Raw genomic sequence first — 16,027 nt, forward strand, 5'->3', positions numbered from 1 at the left:
ACCTCATCTTTGTTTTTATATACAATTAATTGATTGAGTAGAAAGGAGTTCTTACATAGTTCTTCATTGTTTGCATCACAAAACAAGTTGTCAGTTCCAAATGCATAGCCATGTTGGTATGAATTACCTACAAATGTTTACGAGAGTATTACAGTCTTGCAGTTATTGAAGTACTCAAGAAAAATAGAAAAAAAATAATAAAGTATAATCTCATTCACAATTAAGAATTGTTTTCGTGTTTATACTATTTGTCCTATAGGTAAATCTATGGCTTTACACAATAAATAAACAATGGTGTTGCAAGGGTTTGTGGTTACAGTGTACATAGCTAAATAACCAATGGGAAAAATAATCATTTACATTCATATAGTCACTGTATTTTTCTAGCATGCTCCTACATACAATAATAATAATAATAATAATAATATTTGATTAACATAGTTCTTTGGTGAAATAATCTTTACCAATTTTGCAGTAACATTTACATGTGTGTGTCGAATCACCATCCTGCACATGGCTTCAGTACATGAAAGAGAGTGCAAATGCACTTCGCATATTTTGGTGAAATTTGCCTAGGATGACTGATGCTACCACACTGAACAACAGAACCTACCAAGCATGACACAGCTGAGTGAGCACTTGCCCTCAGCCTTTGCAGATGTCACACATTTATACTCACCTGCACACAGGCTGTACATTTGCAGTGCCATGTGCCATGAACTTCCCTTATCACCCGAGTTGGGCAAAACTTTTTCAATTGATGGATAACAAATATACGTAAAAGTTTTTATTGGTCATTTGTGAATAACAAATAAAAATATGTATTCAAAACATTATTATTTTACATGAGTAAAAACATTTGTTCGTGGTCTGTGAATAAAAAGTGTTCTGAATAATAGATAAATTTGAAATCTGATGAGACTTATTGCTCCAATTCTTTATTATTTATTCAACAGATGTGCTATTTGTAGCCTTGAAATTAGTTTTCAGAACACTCTTTTTTTAAACGTCTCATCAGAAAGTTTATTTGCTTTTTGAAGATTTTCTGTTGCAACACAATACGGAAAATACATTCTACATATACAAAGAGTATATTGGTATGTTATATCTCTTGAAATTGTCTTTATTTCAGGATAATGATGTAAGACCTGCAAATCACAATCTTCTCCTGCAAATATTGAAAAATCATCAACTTTCCTATAGTTTTTGGCAAATACATTCATTGTGATTCTACATTAGCTTCACCCCCCAAATCACATCAAAATAATTTTTCATTCTAGTCAGTAACATCGTCTGAAGCTCATGACCTGATCATTTATATATTTTTAAGGCTATTATAAACATCGCTTTGTCATGGACATCAGTGCGGGTAAACTATTTGTGTTTAAATTGTGAGTAAGACATTGCTGCAATAACTGCAGTTTGTCTAGAAAGGCAAACAAGTCTTCCAATAATTTCTTAACATTTCCGTGATAATGTTGTGTGTGCTGCAGTATTATGAACTCTTTTATGTACTCAGAAACTCAGTGTCTCTTCCAGAATTTTTCAGTCATAAAGCTGCATGTAACTACATAGACACATGTTGGATTGGGCAAAACTTATTCAATTGATGTAATTGTTATGGAAAGCCTACTCAGAGTTGATACTAAAAAAAACTTTTGCATGACTTTGGAAATCCAGGGGCCCACATATGTTTTAGGAGTTAGTTAGATTTGAAGTGTGTTGATATTAGTTGTTACTAACTGAGCTCTTGCTTTGTTCACTCATTTTGTACAACTACAATCATGAGCGAATTGCATAATTATTTGAACATGACACCCATATCCGACAGTGTAAGGAATCTTCATATAGTGGAGGAACGTGCAGCAGGTTAAGAGTTTCTGTTGGCTGCATTCTCATCTTTCTCCACTTACTTAGAGTTCTTCGATGTGGTAGTAAGGGGGGGGGGGGGGGAGTATTGGCATGGCAAGTGCAGAGCTGGTTGAATTGGGGTGCATTGGCAATGTTAACTGCTGAGGCTGTCCACCCATGATATGTTTTTGAGGGTGGCTGTCCTTCTGGAAAACCTGGAATTCTCGGGGAATTACATTTTACCTGAAAAAATCAGTGAACTCACAGGGAAATTCAGGAATTGCATAAAGTCTCAAAGAATTCTGCATTTTTAATCTAGCACTGAAAATGAATTTTATTGAATTTTATGAGTAACAAATTACAAAATACTAAATACATATATTTGGCAGATACAAAATCTACTCACCAAGCGGCAGCAGAACACACACATAAAAGAAGGTTATAATTAGGCAAGCTTTCAGAGCCAGTGGCAGCTACTTTGAAAGTTTGTACACACTGCAGTGCTTTACTAGGCAAAGTGATGTGCCCTTGTGTTCCTCACACCTCTGAACCAACTTAACACAGCCAGTTACTGGGAGACCTACATTTAAATGTGTACTCCAAAACAGTGTGCAATTTGACTCGACACATTTCTCATTGCTATAGGTGAAAGAAGCAACAAGGAACAGAGAAAATCATAGGGCCAATAGGGGATTGAAACCCAAATTTTTAGCTTTGTAATCTGAAGTTTAACTTACTGAATCACCAAAGCATATTTTGGAGCAAATCTTTAATTAGTTATTTATCAAATAGAGACTGCAATGAGCTCAGAAAACAAACACTAGTTATAGAATTCTACGCATGAAGTAAACAAAGAAAACATGCTTGTAGTCTACATTATTTGTTATTTAAGTTATGAACAATAAATAACAAATAATTATCTGTATTTGCCAAGAGGAATAATACCATTATCTGTGAGTAATTTACTTGTGAATAACTTTGTTTGAATGATCTACTCCTTTGAATAATTATCTGGATAGAAACTTATTTGAAAGCTAATCTCTGCTTACCACAACACCATGTGCTTCATTCCTCTTTCCAATCAGCGCAGTCAATGTTAACAATTTTTACAAAACTTTACTCGATTTACTCACAAGAGCTGACGGTGTACAAGAATTGAAGTTATTTTTGTTAATTACAAACAAAGTCAGTGATGCTGAGAGCTGACATTTTCTTTATTTGATGTACAGTTGTACAATTTCAGCCTTAGGCCATTTTGAGGCATGTGAATAGGAAGTGTTATACATTGAGTGCATTAATTTAACATAAGAACAAAACATTTCACAAGATTGTAACTTACTTTATAGATGATTTGTTAATGGTACACTATGCCATGTACATCTTTCCTCCTACGGCCGTAATTGTACAATCATACAACAAATAAAGAAAATGAGCTGAAAGCTTCACAAAATAATTTGATAAAAAATTATCTTAATTTGGGAAATTATTGTGTTCAGGCAGACACAAGAACCCCACAAAAATTCACCAAGTAGTTTTGGAGATTAGCATGTTCAGACAGACACACACAACAGTTTACAATTGTATTATTACTATAGATGTAGGTAATATGCTTGTTTATCAACTGTGTGTTCAATATTTGTATTCAATAATATCCTCCTCCTGTAATTTCCAACTTCCATTCTCGATACAAACTATATTCAATCTTCAGCGAAATGGCAGAGGATAATGATGTATTAGCAATATGCTTCAGCACTGAGTGTGATCATGGTTTGTCAGTTGTGTTTGGTATTCCACACTATATTGGTAAACTACATAGTTTAAAGCCATCATTATTTAAATTTACTATATACTAATCCGCGTGATCTTACCAGAATAAGTAACAAACAGAATATAATATGTCCATTGGTTCACGCGTTTTGCTTGCTATCTGTTTATAGACATATATAGGGGTAATTCTTCTGTTTTATGTTTTGCCATAGGCAGATCTAAGCCTATATAAACCTGTAGGAGATAGGTTGGCTAGTTCTTTTCTCATTTTTTTTTATCCACACATATGTTTACCTGTGGGAATGTAACCGCAAATACTAATGAACTTGCTGCTGCAAAATTGAGCAGGCAACTAGTAACCTATAAATAATCATATAATTTTTGAGGATGGTGTGATGATGTTGTTGAGGTCTTCAGTCCAGAGACTGGTTTGATGCAGCTCTCCACGCATGATGGTGTGATAAGTCTGGTAAAAAAGCATGAAAAAATGTTTGTGTTGTAAACAACTCACCAAACGTCTCAACATAGTCTTCTTTATGGCAGAGGTAGTCTCCTCAACTTAGTCCAGCAATCCCTAGCATTTTCATCTCATCAGAAAAATAGGTTTTGTCAAACTCTGTGAAATACTCATTGACTGCAACTATCACTTCCTCATTTGATGAAAATTTCATCCCAGCAAACCAAAGTTCCAAGTTAGGGAGCAGCAAGAAGTTACTTGACACTGAGCCTGGTGAATAGGGATGAAGAACCAGTTCGAAGCCTAATTCATGCACTTTCACCATAGTTATTTTTGATATGTGGGACAGTCTTGTTTTCTGGTGAAAGAGCACTTTTTTGTGCATCATCTGTGTTTTTTTTTTTTTTCCAGCCAACACAAGTTTCAAAAAAATCCAACAATGAAGCATAAAAGGGTTGTTCTGCCTTTTTCAAAGTAATCTATGAGGATTATTCCGCGGAAATCCCCCCCCCCCCCCCCAAAAAAAATGAAAGTTAAAAAAAACTGTGACCATCATTTTACAAAATGTCCTTTGCCTTTTTTGGTGCACTTTCACCAGTCTTCGTCCATTGTCTTGACTGCTGTTTTGACTCAGGTGTGTAATGATGGATCCAGATTTCATCAACAGCCACAAATTGATCCAAAACCTCTTGAGGATTTTGATTAAACAATGCCAGAAATTTTGTGGAAACATGCCAGAAGCACTTTGGTAGACTGTGAGAAATTGCGGTACCCGCATCACACTGCTTCTTCATAGCCAATTCTTTGTGCATGATATTATTCACTCACTCATTTTAGATATCTACAGATTCAGCAATCTCCTGAATTTTTATTTGGTGCTCTTGCATTACTATGTAATGGATTTTGTCAGTGGTTTCCTTTGTGGTGACCTCAGTTTGGTGGCCAGTGTGTGCTTAATCTTTGGTGCATGTCCGCCCCCCTTAAATTCATTAATCCAAAAGTGAAAGGTGTTCAACAATGGTGCAGAGTCTGCATTACATCATCCAAATCTTCGTTGATTTGTGTGACAGTCTAACCCTTGAAATGAAAATGGTTAATAACAGCACGAAACTCTGTTTTCTCAATTTTCAGTCATAGTTTACACACTGATCAACTCAGAAAGGCTGTCTACCACGCACTGTGCACTTTACATTGTTGACATGGAATCCTTGGAATAATCAAGCTTACCATCCATATCCATGAAGGTGCAACAAAAATGTTCCATTCTTTCATGGAATTTACCAGACTTATCAAACCACCCTCATATGAGTACTGTCAGAAACTCTCCAGGTCGGCAAGTTCAAACTACTCTGTGCTAGTCATCTTACAACTGGGTAAACTGAACCCTGTTTCTTAGGTACCTGTTGTAACCTTGTCCTCCTCACACAGAACAACTAATAATAATAATAATAATAATAATAATAATAATAATAATAGAGCAATTAGATGAAAAGAAGCAGAAATTACAAGCATTGGCCAAGCGACTTAGAAGATACAAAAAAAGTGAAAATAGAAGGAAACAAAACCAAACATTCAACACAAACCAAAAGAAATTTTACCAGACAATAGATAGCACACACATTAAAATAGACAATCCACCAAACATAACAGACATGGAACACTTCTGGGGCAACATATGGTCAAACCCGGTACAACATAACAGGCATGCACGGTGGATACAAGCAGAAACAGACACATACAAGATGATACCACAAATGCCTGAAGTGAAAATTTTGCAACATAAAGTCACCCGAACAGTTAATTCTACGCACAATTGGAAAGCCCCTGGAAAAGATAAAATAGCAAATTTCTGGCTAAAGAAGTTCACCTCAACACATTCACATCTAACTAAATTATTTAACAGTTACATTGCAGACCCATACACATTCCCTGCTACACTTACACATGGAATAACTTATCTGAAACCTAAAGATCAAACAGACACAGGAAACCCAGCAAAATATTGCCCCATAACATGCCTACCAACAATATATAAAATATTAACTTCAGTCATTACACAGAAATTAATGACACATACAACACAGAACAAAATTATAAATGAAGAACAAAAAGGCTGTTGCAAAGGAGCACTAGGATGTAAAGAGCAACTGATAATAGATGCAGAGGTGACATATCAAGCTAAAACTAAACAAAGGTTGCTACACTATGCATACATTGATTACCGAAAGGCTTTTGATAGCAACAAATCAACAACTCAGCCAATTATTAAAGATAACAGAAGTATTCAGCAATGATATAAATATGGCTTTTGGAACAGACAAATGTAAGAAAAATAGCATAGTCAAGGGAAAACACACTAAACAAGAAGATTACATATTGGATAACCACAGCGACTGCATAGAAGCGATAGAAAAAGCAGATGCCTATAAATATCTAGGATACAGACAAAAAATAGGAATAGATAATACAAATATTAAAGAATAACTAAAAGAAAAATATAGACAAAGACTAACAAAAATACTGAAAACAGAATTGACAGCGAGAAACAAGACAAAAGCTATAAATACTTATGCTATACCAATATTGACCTACTCATTTGGAGTAGTGAAATGGAGTAACACAGACCTAGAAGCACTCAATACACTTACACAATCACAATGCCACAAATATAGAAAACATCACATACATTCAGCAACAGAAAGATTCACATTAAGCAGAAAGGAAGGAGGAAGGGGATTTATCGACATAAAAAACCTACATTATGGACAGGTAGACAACTTAAGAAAATTCTTTATAGAACGAGCAGAAACTAGCAAAATACACAAAGCAATCACTCGTATGAATGCATCGGCTACCCCATTGCAATTTCATAATCACTTCTACAACCCTTTAGATCACATAACATCAACAGATACAAAGAAAGTAAATTGGAAAAAGAAAACACTACATGGCAAGCACCCGTATCATCTAACACATTACACATCGATCAAGACGCATCCAACACATGGCTAAGAAAAGGCAATATATACAGTGAGACGGAAGGATTCATGATTGCAATACAAGATCAAACAATAAACACCGGATATTACAGCAAGTATATTATTAAAGATCCCAATACCACAACAGATAAATGCAGACTTTGCAAACAACAAATAGAAACAGTAGACCACATCACAAGTGGATGTACAATACTAGCAAATACAGAATACCCCAGAAGACATGACAATGTAGCAAAAATAATACATCAACAACTTGCCATACAACATAAACTAATAAAACAACACATTCCCACATACAAGTATGCACCACAAAATGTACTGGAGAATGGTGAATACAAATTATACTGGAACAGAACCATTATAACAGATAAAACAACACCACATAACAAACCTGACATCATACTCACCAATAAAAAGAATAAATTAACACAACTAATTGAAATATCCATACCCAATACAACAAATATACAGAAGAAAACACGAGAAAAAATTGAAAAATACATCCAACTGGTTGAGGAAGTCAAGGACATGTGGCATCAGGATAAAGTTGACATTATACCAATTATACTGTCAACTACAGGAGTCATACCACACAATATCCACCAGTACATCAACGCAATACAGCTACATCCAAACATATATATATATACAACTACAGAAATCTGTAATTATTGATACATGTTCAATTACCCGAAAGTTCCTAAATGCAATGTAACATATATTCTACAGTTAAAAGGAAGTCACACTTGATCAAGGTCCGCGTCACTTTCCATTTTTAACCAGACATAACGTCTGAGACGGGAAAGAGAAATAATAATAATAAAACTTGTACTCGATAAGGAAATCACTAGACAAGTAGCACCAACAGTGCACCACTGTAGCTGCTCTCACCACCAGCTACTAATTACTCTCTTCTACCAAACTAATACCCAACAACATTCCTCCTAGGTCTTTTGCCTTAATAATATTCACTCAAATAATCTTTTAGTTCAATTTATTCTGTACTGTCCCTCAGCTAGTGCACCTGGGCCCTTAGACCCAAAAAACATAATATACCAGTCACTTAGCTTCTACCACCCAGTATGAATAGTTACAAAACAGCATTTCCTTCATACAGTTCTCCTGAGGTTATGTATAAATATACTTTTATTACATTTAAATTAAACAGAGTATTTACCCTTATCCCTTTGTTCCTCAAATTAGTGTGGAGGTTCTTTGAACATCCTTTACTTTAAATGTTGAGATGAGCAATATTTATTCGATGGTGGTTTGCTACAAAAGATTGCAACTCCTGTGTACTATACATGCCATTCAATTTTCATGCTACCAGGTTGGCTAAGATTGTTGTTTTAGGGTGTGGCAGTTTTGTAACCTTGAAGGGTTATTATTGCAAATCTTGTGTACTATACATGCCGTTCAATTTTCATGCTACCAGGTTGTCTAAGAGAGTTGTTTTAGGGTGTGGCAGTTTTGTAACCTTGAAGGGTTATTCATACAGGTGGTACAGTTTACCTGTTGACTTTTATTCTCTGAACTCCATTTATAGTTTTTAAATATAACCTGTTCCTCTACTTTACATGGCACTGAGATAACCTTTTCCTCATATATTTTTTCATTTTTCTCCTTCTTTGATTAAAGATACTGTAATACTAGCTCCTGAGGAATGCTCATTTTCCATGGACCATTGAATACATTTTAATATTAGTTCTCCTTCTGTTTGTCTTCCTAGTATCTCTACTGGAGAAACTTGACTGACAGAGTGGGGTAATTTATTACGTTTTCAAAGGTACCTCAATACACTAGGTCTACGCATTCAGAATGCTTGTTCGTGCAATGTGTCTAGCACAGCTTACCTTATTCATTTATGATCTGGCTGCTGGGTTAGCTTGTGAGTGGTATGTGGAGATTAAGATGTGATTGACTTTTCCCAAGCTAGAAACACTGTGAGCTGTTTAGCAGTAATTTGGGTTCTCTTATCGGATAGTAGGTTCTTAAGTTTTTATGTATATCTGAAGTAACTGACCCTCACTTTAAATATTACACTGTTGATTGTAGCTCTTTGTAAAGAATATAATTTGATTAATTTTGACTAGGACCCTGAAATAATGACGATGTACACCATACCGCCCTCCCCTATGGGCAGTGGTTTGTAGAAGTTCTAAGCCACTAAATCCCTCAATGCTTATCGTGTTATTGGGTATAGCATGATGTGCCTCTTCAGAGTTTGTAATTTAACCTTTTAGCATGTTTCACAGGATCTCAATATTTTCCTAAACCTGTTGGAACATATTTTTAAAATAATAATGTTTCCTGGTATGCATTAAGCATTTCTTGGATCCAAAATAAGGGTACCCTACGTTCAAGTACCATATTAATAAATTAATACTGCTTAGAGGAATGCATAATAACTGTTAGTTCACTCTGTTTTTATTTTTTTATGAACTAAGGTCTTTTATGGATCTTCTAGTGGATTTTCCCCTGGATTCTGCTCTAAGTATGTATACATGTGCATTTAACATTTCATTCTAGCATTGCACAGTATTTCAATTATAACAAAGTAATGTAATGTCCTTTTCATATTTATTTACTTTTATGAAATATGCTGCGAAATTGCCTCTATCCCTCACATCTTTATTTGATATTACGCCTGTTGGCTACTTATATAATGCATCTGGTACTATGTTTTCACTTCTTTCACACATACTGCACAGAAAATTTACACACCTGTAAAAACAGGGGCCACAATGTTAGTCTACTATGCAAAAGTCTACTTTTTAATAGAAAGGTTAACATGCTATGGTCATTGTGTGTTATTGTTTCATGTCCAGCTAATATTTAAATTTTGAAATGACCATACAGTGACTTGTGTTTCCTTTTTGGTAATTCCATAATTCCATTTGTGGTGTGTTAGCATTTGGCTTGCAAATGCTGTTGAGTAATGTTCTGTTGTGTGGCATGTTCATCTCTCCTGATATAAATGAGATCCAAGACTATATTCTGAGGCATCTGTCACGAAATGGAAAGGTTTGTCAAAGTTTGGGTGAACAAATAATGGTACTGATGCTAAACTGTCTGTAATTCTATTGAATTCTATACTGAAATCTTGCACCTATTGCCAAAGTATGTTGTGTCTGAGTAGGGCTATCATGTGTGGTGCATTTAATACAGCATTTGGTATAAAGTCCCTATAAAATCCTACCATTCTGAAATATGATTTGAGTTGCTTCTTCTTTGATGGTGCAATACACCAAGTTATTGCATCCAATCTATGTGGATCTTGAAACTTCCTGGCAGATTAAAACTGTTTGCCGGACCGAGACTCGAACTCGGGACCTCTGCCTTTCGCAGGCAAGTGCTCTACCAACTGAGCTACCCAAGCACGACTCACGCCCCGTCCTCACAGCTTTACTTCCGCCAGTACCTCGTCTCCTACCTTCCAAACTTTACAGAAGCTCTTCTGCGAAGTTTGGAAGGTAGGAGACGAGGTACTGGCGGAAGTAAAGCTGTGAGGACAGGGCGTGAGTCGTGCTTGGGTAGCTCAGTTGGTAGAGCACTTGCCCGCGAAAGGCAAAGGTCCCGAGTTCGAGTCTCGGTCCGGCACACAGTTTTAATCTGCCAGGAAGTTTCATATCAGCGCACACTCCGCTGTAGAGTGAAAATTTCATTCTATGTGGATCTTGTTTTAATCTTTCAGTATTCACTATATGGTCTAAAAATTTGACACCACTTCTACCATGGAAAACTGCGACAACACGGAAAACTGTGACAACAAAAACATGCCAAATCTATATAGTGACAAGCATATGAGCAGAAACTTCTGCAATAAACATGAAGACAAACTCAAAGTGAAAATATTCTCTGACAGCCATGGATGTGAAATTGCAAAAATACTACGTTACAGTCATAGTATACAAGCAACTAGTATTGTCAAACCAGATGCACCCATTTAGGAACTCGTTAGAAACATAGAAACTGAAAATGATCATCATATTGTTGTCATAGCTGGAGCCAATAATGTCTATAAAAACAATCTCCACAGTGCAACACGAAACCTTAAGGCAATACTAAATTCAACAGAAGAGAAATCAGTTTTTGTAATCGGAATTCCACATAGGCATGACCTTTTGGAATGGTCATGTGTGAACATGGAAATCCTAAAAGCAAACAGGCAGTCCTCAGAGATTTACGGGGCCTACCAAAATGCATATTTTGTAAGTCTGGACTGCTTGCAAAGAGATTGTTACACGAGACATGGCACGCACCTTAATAACGAAGGCAAGAAGGTTCTGTGGCAAAACATCAGCATGATACTGAAAGCATCTGACAACCAAGAAGTAATTGCTGCTCTTCCAGTTCCTTCCTTGACCCAAGCAGAGCCTGAACAAATGGTTACTTCTAAAGCAGCAGTGGAGGTGGAAGCAGCAATTGTACCTACACACATAACAAATGCTGCAGTAGCAGTACCTACCACACTTCATCTACAGGATTGAACAGCAGCAGAAGATGAAGCTTTTATGGCTGCCCGGGCGTGGCAAGCATAATTTGAATATGGAGTAGGACGTGACTAGGTTGTGACTAAAATCTGGTGGCAGGAAAACGATTAGTGCCTAATAAGCGCCAGCTAGTATAAAACAGTTACTTGGCTTTATTGACAGTGAAGAGTGTACCATAGATACAGTTCCAAGTAGTGTCCAAAGAATATTCCTGATTCGTGGCCTAAGTCGTTATACAATACTGAATCACACAGTGAACTAGCTAACCAAACAACGAACGACGGCACTGACGACTGCAACAAGCTGTCTGCCAGACCCCCTGACTCGGGGCCAGTGCTCCTGTTATATCGTGTAGCCAGAGGGTACTGTAGGCCTCAACTCAGCAATGGCGAGGTGTCTTCGGTCGGCGGCAACGCCTCGCGCCGCTGGCGGTCGCGACGGGAAACTGTGGCAAGCGATGCGACGGCAGGGCGTGCGTGCTATTCGGTTGGGTCCGCAGTTACAACAGAAGCAACATCCACATCTCCACAGTCACGAGTTGCCACAACAATGCCTACAGCAGCAGCAGCAGCAGCAGCAGCAGCAGCAGTACCTACCACACTTCATCAGCAAGACTCAACAGCAGCAGCAGGAGAAGCAACAACCACATCTTCACAGTCACCAGACGCCACAACAGTGCCTCCACACACCATAACAGCAGTTCCATCAATTCCTGTAATAGCAGCCTCACCTACAATATCATCACAAGGAGGGAATAGTAGGCATACAACAGTTGATGTGCTACCACTACAAGTGAACAATTTTTTAGTAAAAAGGCAACAGGAGGCAGAAATCCAAAAGATAAGCCTTGTAAAAAGGTTTGAAAACCATTCACCATAGTGTAAGCAATAAGAGTAGAGATCTTAAAATATGTTACCTTAACATTCAAGGACTGAAAGATAAAGAACTTATCATAAATGATTTTGGTCTTGATAACCAGTTTGATGTTTTATGTCTGAGTGAACACTGGGGTAATGAGAATGAACTTGCAGTTACCAAATTTGACAACTTTAGTATAGTAAATAGCTACTGTAGGAAAGAGCACATTAGAGGTGGTGTGGCAATTTAAAGCAACCAGTCACTCAATTGCACAATAACCAAACTTGACTTAAATTCCTTGTGTGATAAACAGCACTTTGAAGTTATGGGTATAATCATTAATAGTCATAAGCTAATGATAGTATCCATGTACACATCACTAAAGGGAAGCAATAACATATTTTTAGTAAAAAATGAACATGTTACTATGATATTGCAATAGGAGGTGATTTGAATGCTGATTTTGTTGTTACTAAATGTAAGGGTAGTGTCGCAGAACTGGAAAACTTACTAAGACAATACAGTTTACATCATGTCAGTAACAGACCCACAAGAAACAAAGCATGTTCATATAACATCTTTGTAAACTTCAAGACCACTGAAAACACATGCAGAGTTGTAGTGTTCCCATTCTCAGACCATGACTCTGTATCTCTAAATTATGCAAGTAAAATTCCCCTCAATAGGAGCAATACAAACAGACCTGTCCCAACAATTGTGATTTCCAGACCCGTAACTGAGGATAAAATTAACACATTTTGTAATTCCCTTGCTGACAGAGACTTGTTTGGCTATTTTAGTGTCGATGGACATTACACATCAGGTAATGACCTGCCAGCCAAAATAATATTTGATAGATTTTTTAATGCATTCTTGACCCTATTTAACCATAGTATTCCCATAAAGAAAATATAACGGACAGCAGCCACAAATCAAGATCTCAAAACAGACAAAATATGTGGTACACTAAACAGCTGACAGATCTAAAAAACAAGTTGTGTTACTGTACAACATATACAATAGTATGAAATCTGACTATGCCAAATCAGCCTATGTGGAATGCAGGAAAGAATGCAAAAAAGCCATCCTGCAAGCCAAAAAACCTACAATGCCAACAGCATATATAATTCCACCAATAAATACAAAACTGCTTTGAAAATAATTAATAGTGCTGCCACAGATACTAAAAAAGACAAAATTAATATGCCACCTAAAACACTCAAGGATGTTTTTATTAATTCATTGAAAGAAATAGGAGATACAATTATCAAACCAGACATTAGTCCATCAGAGTTGCTCTCTCAAAATTGGGGTAGACAGTCACTAAACAAGCATTCTAACCTCCAAAGTATCGCCTAGATTTGTACAAGTGGTCATATAACAACTGAAATCATTTGATAGCTTAGATATATATGTCATATCATGCAACCTGCTAAAAAAGTGTGGGATTGCATTCTGTACCCTTTAACCCATTGCATAAACAAGTGCTTACTTGAGGGATATTTTCCAGATGAATTAAAACTGTCTAGAACATCCCAGTATGCAAAAAGGGAGATAAAGACTCTCCATCTAGTTACAGGCCTATTTCAATAGTACCTGCATTCTCCAAGGTAATAGAATGCACCATGTACCAACAATTATCATCTCACTTTGAGAACTTAGGAATAATTAATGTTACACATTATGGGTTTAGGAAGAATCTATCAACCATTGATGCAATTGACATGGTCGCTACTAGAGAAACTAGAATTCTACAGCATCAAAGGAAACAGTCTCAGACTATTAAAAGCTTATCTTAATAACTGTAAGCAGGTAGTTTGTGTTGGTAAGAAAAGTCAAACATAGAAAATGTTAAGGTAGGTGTACCTCATTGATCTGGACTGGGCCCCTCCTGTTTCTGGTAATGATCAGTATCCTCCTCTCGTTTATTAGATCCACCACTGTATTGTATGCAGATGATATCACTTTTCTACATAGCAGTAACAATCATAAAGATGTTAAAACCCATGCTGAAAATACACTCACTCACGCAGCATATTGGTTCAGAGCAAATGGTTTTTGCTAAATGAAAATAAAACTCAGCAGATAATCTTCACTCTCAGAAACAAGCCACTATCAGATGACCCTAGTTCTGTTAAATTCCTGGGAGTTTATTTAGATTAAAAGTTATCCTGGGACCAACATGTAAACTAAATTAGTAGTAAGCTATATAGAGTAACTTATTTCTTAAGACAACTCAGAAGTTGTGTACCTGAAACATACGTCAGATAATCTTATTTTGCATTTTTACAAAGTATAATATCCTATGGCATTATCTTGTGGGGTAATTGTAGTCATATACATGACATCCTATTATTGCAGAAGAAAGCCATTAGGATAATTACAAATTCTTCACATAAGGCTCACTGCAAACCCTTATTTACTGAACAAAAAAATGACTAACAAACCTCTGTATATACAATGTCTTAATCTATGCGAAGAAGAACCTGCAAGATGTGAAACAGAGAGAAAATGTATATTGTTACAATACAAGAAGCACCAAACACATATACCTGCCTTACCACAGACTATCAAAATCAATAAATAGCTATGAAGTCGCAGGGCACAAACTATTTAATTAGGTGCCACATGCTATACAGGATCTTCTTGAACATTCATTCAAAGAAAGACTGCGTGAATGGTTAATTGCCCACCCGTTCTATGACATCAATGAATTCTTCTGTAAAATGCAGTAATCCAATAGATGACCCACTGTACATTTATTGTAATATAAACTAAAATATTTCAGTAGTCAATACTTTATCACACTGTATCGTAAATTATATCTTCATTTGACATTGCCAATTGCTATAATGGCTTAAAAACAATAAAATCTATATTATTATTATTATTATTACTACCATATTGTGATTTTGAAAGTTTAATTGTTATCACGGGTGAAAGTAATCTATTGGAAAGTTGATCTACAATCTGAAGATGTTCAGTCCAGGCTCTAGATATGATTACTTTGACATCAACATAAATTAAAGAGAAGAGAGTCTCTCAGGTCATTGATAATAGCTTTTTCTAAGGCTCTGGAAAAGAAACATTGAAACCAAACAGTAACACTTTGAAATGATATGATCTACCTTTGAAAAGTAAATGCAGTATACTTTCTTGATTCTGTGTTTATAGTGGAATTTTCCAATATTCAGTGGTCAAGTTCTTGATAGTAATCTATTTTTTTCCCATCAATGTTGTTGATAACTCCTTAATAATGAAGGGGTGGTGGGTCTCTACCTCTCTGGTTGTATTATTCTAGTAACTCTTAGCACATTGAGTACTAATCACACTGAACCATTTGTGTTTTTTAACCACATCCAACAGATAATTATAACAGCTATTAGAAGATACTATAATATTCCATGAAATCATTCTGTTAATTTCCTCTCATACTGATTCTTTTGTTGCTACAGGAATTTTCTATGGTTTTATGTAAAATAGCTCATAAAGTTTTTCTTTAATGAACATTCAAAATCTGTAATGACTACTGCCTCACTGAGAAAATGTGCATTCATTTACTCAACAAGCCTTTCATATCTGCTTTATCTTTTATTCCAAGC

The 16,027-nt window shown here is 36.1% G+C and overlaps 1 protein-coding gene and 1 non-coding gene across 2 annotated transcripts in view; one reads left to right on the forward strand and one right to left on the reverse strand.

Moving 5' to 3' along the window:
* The window catches only part of LOC124607315 (jouberin-like), a 297,391-nt gene that overhangs the window by 10,880 nt on the left and 270,484 nt on the right, over window positions 1-16,027 (forward strand). The window lies entirely within an intron of this gene.
* Trnas-cga lies at window positions 10,380-10,454 on the reverse strand. The gene has a single exon. It is a non-coding gene; the product is annotated as a tRNA-Ser (tRNA).

The sequence above is a fragment of the Schistocerca americana genome, chromosome 3 (assembly GCF_021461395.2).
Source record: "Schistocerca americana isolate TAMUIC-IGC-003095 chromosome 3, iqSchAmer2.1, whole genome shotgun sequence".
NCBI classification, from domain to species: Eukaryota; Metazoa; Arthropoda; class Insecta; order Orthoptera; family Acrididae; genus Schistocerca; species Schistocerca americana.